Genomic DNA, 16,916 nt, shown 5'->3' on the forward strand with positions numbered 1-16,916 from the left:
GGTCACTGGGGATGTAATTAATGAGGTTGAGGTCATGAGGAAAGGCCCTGATCCCATGTGAGTTGTTAGACAAGGGGGATTTTGGGTACAGAGGCAGACCTGCACAGGGAGAATTCCATTGGAATCATTAGAGCTGCTGCACAGATGAGCCACTGCTACAGCTAGGACAGAAGCTTGGGATGGATCCTGCCTTAGTGCCTGTAGTGGGAGCATGACCTTTCTGACACCTTGGTGTCAGACTTCTAGTCTCCAGAACTGTGACAAAATACGTTTCTGCTGTTTCTGTTGTGTAAGTCCCTCAGTGGGTAGTTCTCTGTCATAGCAGCCCCTTCATAGCAGACAAACTGAAAAGAGAGGGAAGCACATAGCTCTGCAGAATGCACTGTACGTAGTTCGAGTGCCCTATTTCTCAGGACAACATTGTCACCAGGACTATCTCTTTTAAGAAATTGTTCCTTGTCACTGAAATGACACCAGAAATATTAAATTCCTAATTTAATTTCCATTTTTTCTCTTCTTACCCCTAAGACAGTATTTAACTCCATCAAGATTCCTTTTAAGGTTAAATTCACAAACTTAATTAATACTGTTTTTAATAATGAATATTAAAAATTAAATAAGGAGGTATATCATAACTGGTTAAAGGAAATGATGTGAAGAAGGGGTGAAACAATAGTTGTCACTGATGTGCCCAATTATGGTAAAATGTATTATCAGCATCCATAGGCAGCAGCTCTGCTCAATCATTTCAAGAGGTGGGGCCCAATGATACCAGCAATTGTAGGTGTCATTGTTCTCTGTACTTCTGTACAGATGATTTTAAAAACCTCTCTCCCACATCTTATTTAAAGACATTGCTCTTGTGCATCACCATGTTATGATAACATAGAAAATATAGCTGAATGTCATAAAGATAACTAAAGAATTGTGAATATGAAAATGAAGATAAATGAGAAAATAAATTCGGAATTACATAGATATTTATATAGTAAAATCAAATATTGAATTATAAAATTTTAACTCTTAATGTGTGAAAGTTAATATACTATCTAAAAATGTATAGCCTTTGAATCTTCAGGTAGAAAAGTAAATATGGAAAGTGGGTCAGTGTAACCTCCTCCTTGGAGAGAAGTCACTCCTGACACTTGCAGCCCCTCAGATGACCTCCTCACTGGCTGTTAAATACTTCCAGCTTACTGAGATGGCAGCCAGCACATCTGAACTGATCAAAGTGTTTCCTTATTGAAGAAGCATCTTTCTGATGTGGAAAGGTCAGAATAGAAAAGATAAATGAGAAATAAATCAAACCTAATGTATTCACACTTTGGTGTTAGAGTTAGGTCTAATATATGCAATTGGCATTTTAAATGTTTGTAATATTTCAGAGAATTTGACATAATAGACTACCAAAATAGATTTTGTTAGATTCACATTTACAATTTAAAATGAATAATCGGTGTTAGACTTGTGATTTCAAGGTAAAAAATATAAAGGAATTTTCCAACTCTAAACTATTTTGGAGTAATTAAAATGATTTGACTAACTATATTTATAAGTTTAATTTACCTAATTCTCTAGAGTTATTTTGAGGCACTCAGAAAGGTGTGGCTTGTTATATCTTACATTCGAAGGCCATAAAAATAGCTATTACATTTTAGTGGATTTAAATGTGAATAGTAATCGGGTTGTAAAAACATTTCTGAGGGGGTTTTAACTTCTTTGAGTTAATCAAACACAGAAAAAGTGGAGGTTATTGTCTTTTTTATTAGATTAACAAATGGAATAATACTATTTGTACATTAAAAGTATAGAAGGAGCTTATACCCTTTGTAACAGCATGGATGAAACTGGAGAGCATTATGCTAAGTGAAATAAGCCAGGTGGTGAGGGACAAATGCCATATGATCTCACCTTTAACTGGAACATAAGCAATAGAAGGAAAAAGCAAACAAAATATAACCAGAGACATTGAAGTTAAGAACAATCTAACAATAGCCAGGGCGGGGGTGGGGGGTGGGGGCGGGGACAGTGGGTAGAGGGGATTACAGGAACTACTATAAAGGACACATGGACAAAACCAAGGGGGAGGGTGGAGAGGGGGGAGGGAGGTGGGTTCAGCTGGAGTGGGGTGGTTGGGGAGAAAAGGCATACAACTGTAATTGAATAACAATTAAAAATATATATATATATATAGGAATAGGAGAACCAAGATGGCGGCGTAGGTAGACACACTGCGCCTCCTCGCACAACCAGAATTGACAGAGAATCGAACAGCAAGGGGGACCAACACCAAGGAAATAGAAAATAAACATTCATCCAGACTGGTAGGAGGGGCGGAGACGGGCACCGGGGTGGAGAGGACTGGCATGGCTGTGGCGGGACTGAGACTGGCGGAGTGTGGGACAAATGGCGCAGGCAGTCTGAGCACTAGCAGACCCTGCGGCTCCACATTTGCACAGATAAACCCAGAGGGCCGGACTCGGAGTGGCGGAGAACGGGGCAGGCAGAGCAGCAGTTAGCACCCCCCTGCACCCCATTCGCCCACAGATAAACCGGACCAACGGCAGGGAGCAAAGCAGACCACGTAACCCAGGGCCCCAGCTCAGGGAAATAAAGCCTCAAACCTCTGATTGAAAACGCCCCGTGGGGGTTGGGGCGGCAGCAGGAGAGACTCCCAGCCTCACAGGAGAGGTCCTTGGAGAGACCCACAGGGGCCTAGAGTGTGCACAGGCCCACTTACTCGGGAACCAGCACCAGAGTGGCCCAGTTTGATTGTGGGTAGTGGAGTGAAAGATTGAAAGCCGGAGGAGAGTGAGGCGGGCGCCATTGCTCCCACTCAGCCCCTCCCCCTCGTACAGCTTCACAGCCCAGCCACCAGCATTACCCCGCCCTGGTGAACACCTAAGGCTCTGCCCTTTAAAGTAACAGTGGCGCCAAGACCAAAAAAAAAAAAAAAAAAAATGGCCGAAATGACAGAACACTTCAAAGCTCCAGAAAAAATACAACTAAGCGAGGAAGAGATAGCCAACCTATCGGATGCACAGTTCAAAGCACTGGTTATCAATATGCTCACAGACTTGGTTGAATCTATTTGAAAAACAGATGAAAAAATGAAGCCTATGCAAAGAGAAACAAAGGAAAATGTACAGGGAACCAATAGTGATGAGAAGGAATCTGGGACTCAAATCAATGGTGTGGACCAGAAGGAAGAAACAAACATCCAACCAGAAAAGAATGAAGAAACAAGAACTTGGAAAAATGAGGAGAGGCTTAGGAACCTCCTGGACTCCTTGAAACGTTCCAACATCCGAATTATAGGGGTGCCAGAAGGAGAAGAGGAAGAACAAAAAATTGAAAACTTATTTGAACAAATAATGAAGGAGAACCTCCCTAATCTGGCAAAGGAAATAGACTTCCGGGAAGTCCAGGAAGCTCAGAGAGTCCCAAAGAAGCTGGACCCAAGGAGGAACACAACAAGGCACATCATAATTACATTACCCAAGATTAAACGCAAGGACCTACATCCAAGATTACTGTATCCAGCAAAGCTATCACTTAGAATGGAAGGGAAGATAAAGTGCTTCTCAGATAAGGTCAAGTTAAAGAAGTTCATCATCACCAAGCCCTTATTATATGAAATGTTAAAGGGAGTTACCTAAGAAAAAGAAGATCAAAAATAGGAACAGTAAAAATGACAGCAAACTCACAGTTATTAACGGCCACACATAACACAAAAACGAGAGCAAACTAGGCAAACAACTAGAACATGAGGGTTGTCATTAAGGGAGTGGGAGGGGGAGGGGGGAGAAAGGTACAGAGAATAAGTAGCATAGATGATAGGTGGAAAATAGACAGGGGGAGGGTAAAAATAGTGTAGGAAATGTAGAAGCCAAAGAACTTATAAGTATGACCCATGGACATGAACTATAGGGGGGGGAATGTGGGAGGGAGGGGGGTGGGCAGGATGGAGTGGAGTTGGGGGGGAAATGGGACAACTGTAATAGCATAATCAATAAATAAAATTGAAAAGTATAGGAATAGTAATATTTCCATGTTTTTTTAACATATTGACTATTAATTTTCAACCTAAGGTACTGTAAATAGTACTCTAAGAATAAAACCATCATAGGCACCATGAAATATATTTGACACTATGCTGTAACCTAAGTTTTATTAGGAAATGAATATGCAAAACCTGGTTGTTCCAGGCTTTCATTCTTACCATCCCAGTAACGTCAAATACTAAACAACTCTGACAGATTCTATGGTCAAACCCTGTCAGTGTCTTCCTGTGAAAAAGTTTAGAATATCAAAGGACACCTTGTCCCAGAACTTCATTTTTAGGAGTTTTACTGATCTTGGGTTTTGACTCTAACTGTGGGGACTACTACTGTTTGAGAAGTTTTTATGTTGTGGCCTTATTGTCCTCTGGCAAGATTTCTATTCTTTATAGTCTAAAAAGTCTTTTTGAGGAAATATTATACAACTTTTGGAAGTGATACTGTCAAATAAGATTATCTTTTTTTGAGGGATAAGAAAGAAACTATTTTACTCTTTGGTATATTCTATATCAAATAGACATTTGACTCCTACTATGAGAACAAGAGGCAGTCTGTGGCATCAATAATAATTAGAATTTGGGAGAAGTGAGTTCAGTCACATTTCTGTTACTTGTGGTTCTTAAACTTAGGATATTTGGAAAATAATCACCAATGGAATTCTCTGTTACATTTCTGCTTCTTAAATGAATGAGTTTTTTGAATGATGGTAAGCTACTTTATCTGTAAATTTTGCTATGTATGCAAAATGCATCATTTAGATACATATTCAACATGGTGTCTCTGAGCACAACCATTTGCGATTCCCGCAACTCAGAGGGGTATATGTAACTACTTTAATTTTCTATCTATGTTTTTAAAATTTATTAAGATGTTCATTGTATACATAATGATTGGTTTGTTCTCTGCTTTCTTTTGTTTGCATTTAGTTTTCTTATTCTTGCTAATTGTGATGCCTTCTCTTGGCCTGTCTGTTTGTGAAGAGGGAAGCCCAGGTGAGGAGTTTTGATTTTGACCATGGGATGGAAAACTCGCTGCCAAGGATTGGACATTTGACTCTGGTTCATGAGACATGATTTTGATCAAATTAATTTTTTAGCCTGCAGACATTTAGAAAGAAAATGAATGTTATAATACTCATTTTCCACTCATGTTAAAATGTTTGTGTGCATTTTCCAATGTACACATCTATGTTACTGAGGGAAATTTCTTTCCCTGTACTTTGTGTTTACCCCAAAATTTTATGAATGCTACTTAATCACAGATTACAGAATAACAGCAATGTACCTTTGCAACCAGTCATTTTAAAACTGTATGCCAAGAAAGCAGTTTTTTGGCTTCATTTATATTCCTTTCTGCATGAATTATCTGCTTCTTTATCTTTGTGTCCAAACTTCTAGTTCAGTGCCTGACTCAAGACAGTCTACAAACATTGGGTAAATGAATGAATGAATGAACCATCCCTTACTATTTATTTGTTAACTACAGTCACATAACAAATTACCCCCAAACTTATTGGCATAAGTCATCAATAGAGATGTATTATCTTGGGTAGTTTTGGTGGGTCATGGTTTAGAATTAGCTTAGCCGGGTGGGTGTGACTCAAGAGTCTTATGAGGTTAAAATTAAGATGTCCAGATCTCTCTTTAGGACTTGTATATATACTCATGTCATAGAAGCTGGCTTCCTCTTGAGCAAATGACCCCAAAGACATAGAAGCATAAGTGCTGATATCTTCATGATCTAACCTTGGAAATCACACACATTATTTCCACTATATTCTGCAGGTTAAACAGGTCAGTCCTATGTAATACAGGAGGCACTACACAGGGATATTAAGCCAGGAGATGGGGATTACTGGGGCCATTGTTGAGGCTGGCTAATACACATTTATAGACATCTTATATTCAATAAAACTTTTCACATTTCTTGTCATTTTCTCATCTAGTTTAGCTCTCTCATGTTAAAATGAGGCAACTGCAGCACAAAGGTTAATCAATTTATTATCAGCTTTAGGGGTCAGGAAGTATATTCTCAAAAAGTCTGGAAATAAAGGGTGGGGCAAAAGTAGGTTTATAGTTTGCACAGCAAATAATACAATAACTAATAAAAAGTGATGCAAGAATAAACTGTTTCATGTACTCACAACTATAAACCTACTTTTGCCTCACCCTTTATATAGCAAGCTGAAGAATGATGTTAACAAATGTGTATCTATTTAACTTTCTCTTCATGTTTTCCAAACCCCTTGCTGTAAATCCTGTGCATATCCTGATGTGCTTTAAAACATGAGCCATCTTTATCAATCTGAGATTTGCCTAGTTAGCGCCTGAGATTTCATAGGAATGAAACAGCCTCAGATAACATCAGTAAATCCCTTTAGCTTAAGTGCAAGAAGTCAATCACAGAAAAACCACAAAGCATAAAGCCACACATAAAATAACACTACCGGTCTGATTTCTTAGGAAAAAACAGGTGGTAAATGGGAAAGATGTTTTCTGAAAGCACGCTCAACCTCTCCTGGCAAAACAAAAACCAGATATAAATTACAGTGTATGTTTACACTAGAATGGCTATTACCTTAAGAAAATTCAAAGCAATTTTCCATAGAAATAGGGTCATCACATCCCAGAGTAAAAATGATCACTAAACTGAGGCCAACTTTACTGACAGAAACAGGAGGAGGGGAGGGAGGGAGACAAACCAACTCTGAACATTTAAGAAAGCCACACAATTAAAAATTACATATTCTATGATTTTAGCTTTTTTAAAAATTTTGTTTTATGTGGATTTTCTCTTTTGACTTTTTAAATTATTTTTTAGTGGGAGTACATAGGCCCTCTTCTAATTGAGAATATGAGTTAGATGGTAAGAGTTACACACTCTCAATAATCCATAATTCAGAGTAGTGAATTATTCACAGTGGAAGAAGTGATTGTGTTTCCATAAATTACCTATTGAGGCAGTGCTCGGTGATTTGTGTGAAGAAATCTTTCATCACAAATGTAGAGAAGTGAGAAAAGAGCTCCCTGATTTTTTCCTTTTATGTGCCAGGCACTGTGCAAAATCTGCACAACAAATAGATGAAAGGTACTCTGAGATGCAGAGAGGCTAAGGAATTTGAAAATGAGAGGAGTGAGTGCTTGTGGATAGTAGCTAAGAAGTGGTGGAGCCTGCATTTTGTCCAACTGCTGAGCTCTTTCCATGCCATCTTCATGCAGTCTGCAGGGAAAATGAAGGTTAGGAACTCTTCCATTCTGATTTCAACTGAAGACTGAAGTAGGCTGTCAGATTCTTTTTACCAGAAACCATAGAATTTGGAGAAAGTTAGAGAACTAGAAAATGGTGACCAAGTATTGCTGCATTATTTTAAAAATGAACAAAACTTTATTAAAGTTTGTATTGAATTCTTTGCTTCAGGAAATATAAATACGATTGTATTTTCAATGACATACAGGTATGATGGCAGATCCAGTTCAACGGAATGTTTTGCTATTCACTCTTCTCCTGATGCTGTCATATAGTTAGTCTGGCACAACTGCACTAACATTATTTGACAAGAATTCCCTTCTGTTATTGCACTCAGATTTATGTTTAATCTCTATTGGCCTGATGACCAGGAATGACTCCTATCTCTCATCAGCTATCCCCTCAATGTAGCCGACTAGCTTCTTAAGCGTTGCAGGAAATTAATGTCCACCACACCACTGTGTTCCAAACATTGACATGACAGCTATCTTAATTATAGGGGGTAGTGTGCCTAATTGGGGGGGAATGGTATTGAAGGAAAATTGTTAAAAATATATCTAACCAGATGTCTCCTGGTCCAATACCCTACTTCTATGAAAGAATGAACATAAATACAAATACCTGTTAGTCCCAGGCCAGGCTCTAGAGTTTGACGAGGTCTTTCCATTTCTTCCACTAATGTTTTACAGCCCTACTGTCATAAAGTTCATTCTTTAGTGACTTTAAATTTCAAGGTACCTAAGTCCTCCTAAGCTCTTTTCAATCTTTTGTTTGCTTTCGAGTGATCAACCTACATGTGTTTTATCCTTTAGTCTAGGTGATTTATTATTCTATTAACATTTCTTACCTTCTATAAATTATCCCTCAGTTAAGTTTGGTGTGGGGTAAGTGATTTAACCCGTGGCAACCTCCTCCCATCTGCATCACTGCAGAGGCTCTATGTCCTGGGATCTCTGTTCTCCTCCATCTCATATACATTCCACATGAACGTGTTCTTCAAACCAAGTGCTACTGAGGTCAGAGGAACAGTAAGATTCTAAGTTAAGGGCAGTATGTGGTCATTGGCACAGCATTTCAGTTCTTTTTTAGACTCATCAGTATACAAATCTTTGTGAATTTATGGGACTCTCTGTCCTACAAATACAGATATCTTTATTACCTCTCCTACCACACTCACAGATCACTGTAGTATATCTGATTGTTCTTGTGTCTGATAACTTTGATAGAATGTCAGAGTTCAACATGGTTCTTTTATATAATGACCAGTCCAAGACTGAAGGAAGGAGCCAAACCTGGCCAAAGTCAGTTGGGGTCTCTGCAGTCATGCATATGTGTGCACACTAGAACCTAGAGAGAAGAGGAGAACCCCTCTTCCTGCTGTGATTTCCACAGAATAGTCCAGCCTGTGCAATGAGCATGGGAGAGTCAGACACCTGTCTGGAGACCTGATTTGTCACCCAGACTTGTTTCTGCCTACTTTAGTCCTTCTCTCTTTTTAAAGTGCATTATAAATCACCTGGGATTCTTGTTTCTATCAGAAAGTTATGCTTATAGTTTAATTAAGAAAATAAAAATTTAGGAATTTCAAATATTTCCTTAACTGTGATTTAAACTTCATCTGGGGCATGAAAAGAAGATATCAAATTTTATTTTTAAATAAATTAATAACAAAATCACCAGAAGATATAGTTTTATATATCTTAAGAGAGGTATTGAGGGTTCATGCAATTGAAAACATTGTAAGAAGCGTCACAGCGCTGTGACCAGCATTACCCCACCCCGGTGAACACCTAAGGCTCCGCCCCTTAAAGTAACAGAGGCGCCAAGACAAACAAACAAAAAAAATGGCCCAAATGACAGAACACTTCAAAGCTCCAGAAAAAATACAACTAAGCGACGAAGAGATAGCCAACCTATCGGATGCACAGTTCAAAGCACTGGTTATCAATATGCTCACAGACTTGGTTGAATCTGTTCGAAAAACAGATGAAAAAATGAAGCCTATGCTAAGAGAAACAAAGGAAAATGTACAGGGAACCAATAGTGATGACAAGGAAACTGGGACTCAAATCAATGGTATGGACCAGAAGGAAGAAACAAACATCCAACCAGAAAAGAATGAAGAAACAAGAACTTGGAAAAATGAGGAGAGGCTTAGGAACCTCCAGGACACCTTGAAACGTTCCAACATCCGAATTACAGGGGTGCCAGAAGGAGAAGAGGAAGAACAAAAAACTGAAAACTTATTTGAACAAATAATGGAGAACTTCCCCGATGTGGCAAAGGAAATAGACTTCCGGGAAGTCCAGGAAGCTCAGAGAGTCCCAAAGAAGCTGGACCCAAGGAGGAACACAACAAGGCACACCATAATTATATTACCCAAGATTAAACGCAAGGACCTACATCCAAGATTACTGTATCCAGCAAAGCTATCACTTAGAATGGAAGGGAAGATAAAGTGCTTCTCAGATAAGGTCAAGTTAAAGAAGTTCATCATCACCAAGCCCTTATTATATGAAATGTTAAAGGGAGTTACCTAAGAAAAAGAAGATCAAAAATAGGAACAGTAAAAATGACAGCAAACTCACAGTTATTAACGACCACACATAAAACAAAAACGAGAGCAAACTAGGCAAACAACTAGAACATGAGGGTTGTCAATAAGGGAGTGGGAGGGGGAGAGGGGGGTAAAGGTACAGAGAATAAATAGCATAGATGATAGGTGGAAAATAGACAGGGGGAGGGTAAAAATAGTGTAGGAAATGTAGAAGCCAAAGAACTTATAAGTATGACCCATGGACATGAACTATGGGGGGGGAACGTGGGAGGGAGGGGGGTGGGCAGGATGGAGTGGAGTGGGGGGGGAATGGGACAACTGTAATAGCATAATCAATAAATATATTAAAAAAAAAAGAAAACATTGTAAGATTGATGAGGTTCTTTGCATACTATTGAGTCCAATCATTTTATTTTATAGAAACATACTAAAAATAATTGAATGTTTGTATAGCAAGCACTTTGTACATACATATAGTCTTTATTTTAAGATTATAGTACTTATCTGTGAATACATATATATTTAATAAAAAGGTAAATATGTATTCACACATGCATCTCTAAGAGTATGTAAGTGAATGTATGTATATTTCCTTTTGTTAGTTATGTTAACGTCTTTTAATAGAAACCTTCATAAATATAAAAATGCAAATGGAACTTATATATCAATCACCCAATTTTAAAAATATAAATATTTTTACCAGTTTTGTTTTATATATTCCTTCTTCTTCTTCCAATCCATTTTTAGGATGGTTGGATTATTTAAAAGTGAAGGCCAAATATAACATAATTTATCATATTAGAAATTTTTAAAAAATATTGTTTCTCACAAGAGGCAACCAGTTGATGTTTCTGGCACACATTGATGTTTCTCTCCCTCTCTTTCTCTCTCCCATCCTCTCTCTAAACAAACAAACAAACAAATAAATAAATAAAATCTTAAAAAAAAATCTCTTCTAAAAAAAGCAAGTGGATGGACTACTTTCAAACTGATTTTACAAGGCTAGCATTACCCTGATAATCAAAACCACTCAAGGACAAAAGAAAATAAAATTATAGGCTAGTATCCCTGATGAACATAGATGCAATACTAAACAAAATATTATCAAAATGAATTCAAAAACATATTTAAAGGATCATACACCATGATAAAAGAGAATTTATCTCATCACAAGAAAAAAATCTTCAACTATGTATGGTGACAGATGTTAACTACACTTATGTGGTGATCATTTTGCAGTATATACAAATATCAAATTTCCTGAAACAAGTATAATGTTGTATGTCTATCAGATCTCAATAAAAATATAGATTAAAAATATAAAAATATTGTTTCTCTTTCAAGACTGTGCCTCATGTGTGTGTGATTCTGTAAAGAACATGTCATAAATCCAGTGGTGTGCTGATGATGTTTAAAAACTGGCTCTCTGAAGATAACAAAAACCAAAAACTGATGGTTTCTGCATTTACAATATCTCTGTTGTAAATACTTTCACCGAGGCCAATTTCAAGCAAGAAACTTGACATTATTGAACATAGATTTGAAAAGAGATGTTTACCACAGTTCCCTTGGGCCAGAATAAGCTGACTCCAGCACAGTGATGTGTAAATCTGCCTATTTAATTGTATGGTTTGGGCACACAAATGTTTATTTCCCTCTGCAGCTCAGATATTAAACTTGTGGGTAATTCTGACTATGGAGTGGATATCTTATTTCAGTAGATGTTTTAATTTTATATGCTAGGAAGTTATCAAACTATTTCTGTCAATTGCCTGCATGGGAGGTGTGGAATATGATTTCTTAATTAAATTAAACAATCTCATACATCCCTTTCATGCATCTTGTACTAATGGTCACTCAATAAAAATTTGTCCAATGAAATATAAAATATAGCAATACATAAATAAAGTCATTATTATGCAAAAACATATGTTTTCACATATAATTGAGATATTTTGGATAAAATTTTATTTAATATAATGTTCTTAGGGTATATAGGTGATTTATATTCAAAATCTAAACTGCCTAGGGCTACTCTGTTTTCAGGCATGTGAGTCATCTAAAATCAAGAGATTGAAATACAGGGTAGGTAATGGTAAATAATGCATGAGTGATATAATTTTATTGTGTATTTCATTAGTAAAATGCTGCAGGAGAGAGTAATGTTAAAAAATAAATAAATTTTTCTTTTCTTAAACACCTGACTTCTGGCCAAGATGAAGACGTAGGTAGATAGACTTTGCCTCCTCACACAACCAAAAGAAGGACAATAACAAATTTAAAAACAAAATACAACCAGAACTGACAGTAAATCAAACTGTATGGAAGTCTGACAACCAAGGAGTTAAAGAAGAAACATTGATCCAGACCAGTTGGAGGGGCGGAGATGGGCAGCCCGGTGGAGAGGACCCAGGGCAAGGCAGCAGCTAGTGGACTGGGCGAACCGTCTTGCGGACTGGGCAGTCCCACATTCACTTGTGGATAAGCTGGGAGGAACAACTGGGGAGCGAGACAGACCACACAACCCAGGGTTCCAGAACAGGGAAATAAAGCCTCAAAACCTCTGACTGAAAACACCTGTGGGGGTTGAGGCAAAAGGGGGAGAAACTCCCAGCCTCACAAGAGAGTTCATGGAGAGACCCACAGGGTCTTAGAACATACAAAACCCACCCATCTGGGAATCAGCACTAGAAGGGCCCAATTTGATTGTGGGTATCTGGGGAAGTGACTGAAAACCAGCAGAGAGCAGAGCAAGCGGCACTGTTCCCTCTCAGACCCTTTCTCCACATAGAGCATCACAATGCAGCCATGTAGGTTGCCCCTCCCTGGTGAACACTTAAGGCTCTGCCCCTTACTACCTACCAGGTGCATCAAGACAGAAAAAAAAAAAATGACCCAAATGAAAGAACAGATCAAAGCTCCAGAAAAAATACAACTAAGCGACGAAGAGATAACCAACCTATCAGATGCACAGTTCAAAACATTGGTTGTTAAGATGCTCCAGGAACTCACTGGGTACTTCAGCAGCATAAAAAAGCCCCAGGCAGCAATGAAGGTTGCATTATGTGACATAAAGAAAAATCTCCAGGGAACCAACAGTGACGGGAAGGAAAACAGGACTCAAATCAATGTTCTGGAACACAAGGAAGAAAGAATCATTCAGCCAAAATGGAATGAAGAAACAAGAATTCAAAAAAATGAAGAGAGGCTTAGGAACCTCCAGGACATCTTCAAAGGTTCCAACATCTGAATCATAGGGGTGGCAGAAGGAGGAGAGGAAGAGCAAGAAATTGAAAACTTATTTGAATAAATAATGAAGGAGAACTTCCCCAATCTGGCAAAGGAAATAGACTTCCAGGAAGTCCAGGAAGCTCAGAGAGTCCCAAACAAGTTGGACCCTAGGAGGAAGATACCAAGGCCCATCATAAGTACATTACCCAAGATTGAAGATAAGGAGAGAATTGTAAGAGCAGCAAGAGAAAAGGAGACAATTACCTACAAAGGAGTTCACATAAGACCATTAGCTGATTTCTCAAAAGAAAGCTTGCAGGCAAGAAGGGGCTGGAAAAAAGTATTCCAAGTCATGAAAGGCAAGGAACTATGTCCAAGATTACTCTATCCAGCAAAGCTATCATTTATAATAGAAGGGTGGATAAAGTGCTTCCCAGATAAGGTCAAGTTAAAGGAGTTCATCATCACCAAGCCCTTATTATATGAAATGTTAAAGGGACTTCTAAGAAAAAGAAGATAAAAAATATGAACAGTAAAATGACAACAAACTCACAGGTATTAATAAATGAACCTTAAAAAACCCCTAAGCAAACAACGAGAACAGGAATAGTATCACAGAAATGGATATCACATGGAGGATTATCAATGGGAGAGTGAGAGGGGGAGAGAGGAGGAAAATGTACATAGAGTAAGTAGCATACATGGTAGGTAGAAAATAGACAGGGGGAAGTTAAGAATAGTATAGGAAATGTAGAAGCCAAAGAACTTATATGTGTCACCCATGGACATGAACTATAGGGGGAGAATGTGGGTGGAAGGGGGTGTGCAGGACAGAGGGGAATAAAGGGGGGGAAATGGGACAACTGTAATAGCATAGTCAATAAAATATATATTTTTTAAAAACACCATCACATTTAAAGAGTCAATTTTCAGACAGCTTGATGGGCATTGATAGGAAGTTATAATGCAGTACTGACAGTTGTTATTCTGTAGATCAAAAGGAAAATCACAAATCTCATTTCTAACTCAAGCTTCAGTCTCTCTCTCTCTTTATTTCTTCTCTTTTTAATCTTCTGCAACAAACAATTTCAAATCTCTCCTAATAAAATGTAAATTACATCCTGGGTTCAAAGTTATTAGAGCCATTTTATTAGCTCTTGCACAGTGCAGCATTCTGGTGGGAACCGGTTATAAAAAAATAATCATCTTTTCCTTATCTCCTGGTTTCCATCTATAACTAATGGTCTACATCATCCTATCCTACAGACAAGCATTTCTTCATAAACAAAAATGTGATTTGGTGCAGATGTAGCTGAGGGTCCTAAAAAGCCAATATATCAATTTTGATGCATTTTGCAGCATACAATTTCATGTCTAACTTTTGGCATTATAACCTTGGTATCTTCAGTTAGATGCTGAATCCAGAAGCATAAAATAGAATGATTATTTCTTAGGTCTCTTGTACACAATCAAGAAATCTAAAGGGGAGAAAATAAGAGAGTATGTAAGAAGACTGCATGCAAGAAGATATTTATTATGTTTAAAAAATGTTCACCTTAGGGAATTTGTTATTTGAAGTGCTACAAAAATAGTTACAAGCTAGTTTATACACTGTATATAATCTTTGGTTTTTTATAACATCTCTGCAAATAAACATATGTTAGCTAGAGTTTCTCATGTCTCTTTATTAAGAGGTACTGTGAGGAATAACTGAACTGTATCTTTCTACTTGGTAGATTTTTATATAAACAAACACACATAAACATATAAATCTAAAATTTTTGAAATAATAAATACCTTTTCTAGATACTAAAGCATAAAAATCCTAGGATGTTGATTAGACTCTGTGGTAGACATCTATTTTTATTTTTAAGTTTTGCTGCTCAGCATCTATTTCCCCTTCATAACAACTTTCCAAAAATATACAGGTAGGAATGTTTTCCACTTATTTGGTGTTTTGGCAGCAAAAATAATTTCTGTTCTACCTACAATCAGTAGAATCTAAAGGGTTGCTGCAAAGTCCTTTGGCCAAATATATCAACTGCTCTATCTCCCCCACAATTAAACTTACGGGGCATACTGTATTCTAATTTTGAGCAATAAGACATTATCTCTCAGGAATTATGAATATTGCTTCATACAAGAAATTAAAACAGAGACCAATATTATTATTGTTCCTTCTTGTTTTCTATCTTTTCTTAGTTAAGGGTCAGGTCTTAATTCATATAGTAATCAAAAGATCCATCATGGACTCAACTAAGCCAGCTGCAATTTACTCAAAAGATTTAACTACTTTCGTAGGGAGCAGATAAAGCTGTCTTGTTATTTAAAATAATTTTTACCATTACTTCAGCTTTCCATTTCACATTATGTATGTGTATTATAATAGAAAGAAAAGATGGTATAATTATGTCCCAGATCACAGGTCTCTGACCTGCCACCTGGAGACAATTTCTGTCAGGAGGCCATCTGTGAAGTAAGACCCCTGGAGCTGTTCCAGGTTGTGGGGAACTGTGTAGGCTCAGAGGCTGGGACTGTGACAGCTGTGGCAAACCAACTTACTGTCAATAGGTGCTTACCTGACACCCTCATGGGCCATATTCTCTGAAACCCTATATAAACTACATATATGATTCTGGAAAAGAAAACCATATATTCTGAAAAGTAGTCATATTATTGGAGGAAGAAACCCCTCTGTTTTTCTTTAGTTTGGTTTTTGGGAAAATGGCTAAAAGTTCTTCATTTTAAGCTATTCTTTGTTCAGACTGAGCTCAGGGAATATTCTTGTCTCACTTTGGGTAAGTTGCTTAACCTGGTCCTTAATTTCTTTACCTGTAATAAAATCCAGGCTAATTACCCATATGACAATGCAGTTAGCACATCCATGAGTTAAAGCACTTTGCATGTTCTAGTTAAACTGAAATATGTGGCATAATTAAACAATAATACAATGATGATTAATCATTTTCACAATTCAATTAAATAATGTGTATGATTAATCATTATAATTTAAAAGGTATAATAAGCAAACAGAATAATTATGTATAATGGAACATGAGGTGTAGGTTAAAAGGTATATATTAAAATTACTCATAAGTATCCTGGGAATTGTTAAATAATATTACTAAATATGCCTTTAATGTAATTAGTCTCAGGGCTTTCTGTGTAAAAGGAGGGCTTTTGCTCCCTTCACACCAGGCAAGGAGGCTTTCTGTTGTTTTCTTTATCTTCTTTCTCAAGCAGAGTGTATATTTTTAAGTGCTCTGAATTTTTTAGTCAAGTCTTCTAAAATGGAACAGAAAGAGATTGGAGATTTTTGTCTTTTTTAATTTAATTAATTTATTTTTAGAGAGAGGGGAAGGGAGGGAGAAAGAGAGGGAAAGTTTCATCAACGTGTGGTTGCCTCTCACATGGCCTGCACTGGGAACCTGGCCTGCAACCCAGGCATGTGCCCTGACTGGGAATTGAACCAGTGACCCTTTAGTTCGCAGCCTATACTCAATCCACTGAGCCACACCAACCAGGGCGAGATTGGAGATTTTTGAAAGGAAAGACAGGATCAACTCTTCTGATAGAATCTTTGATACTTGTCATCATTTGAACAAACTATTTAAACATGTACAATGTCTATCACACCAACACCTAATCTTTCATTACCAGATTTTTGGGTAAGTTTATCCCTATAATGTCAAGGAAAATTAGACCTAAAAAATTAATTTAGCAAAAGGGAAATATTGTGTGTGAGGATGTAACCAAAACACTCCCTGTGGTTCTTGCTGCTTGATACCTAAAATGGTGACTTATCCTTTTGTCCCTGTCGT

This window comes from Desmodus rotundus, chromosome 8, assembly GCF_022682495.2.
Source record: "Desmodus rotundus isolate HL8 chromosome 8, HLdesRot8A.1, whole genome shotgun sequence".
Classification (NCBI taxonomy): domain Eukaryota; kingdom Metazoa; phylum Chordata; class Mammalia; order Chiroptera; family Phyllostomidae; genus Desmodus; species Desmodus rotundus.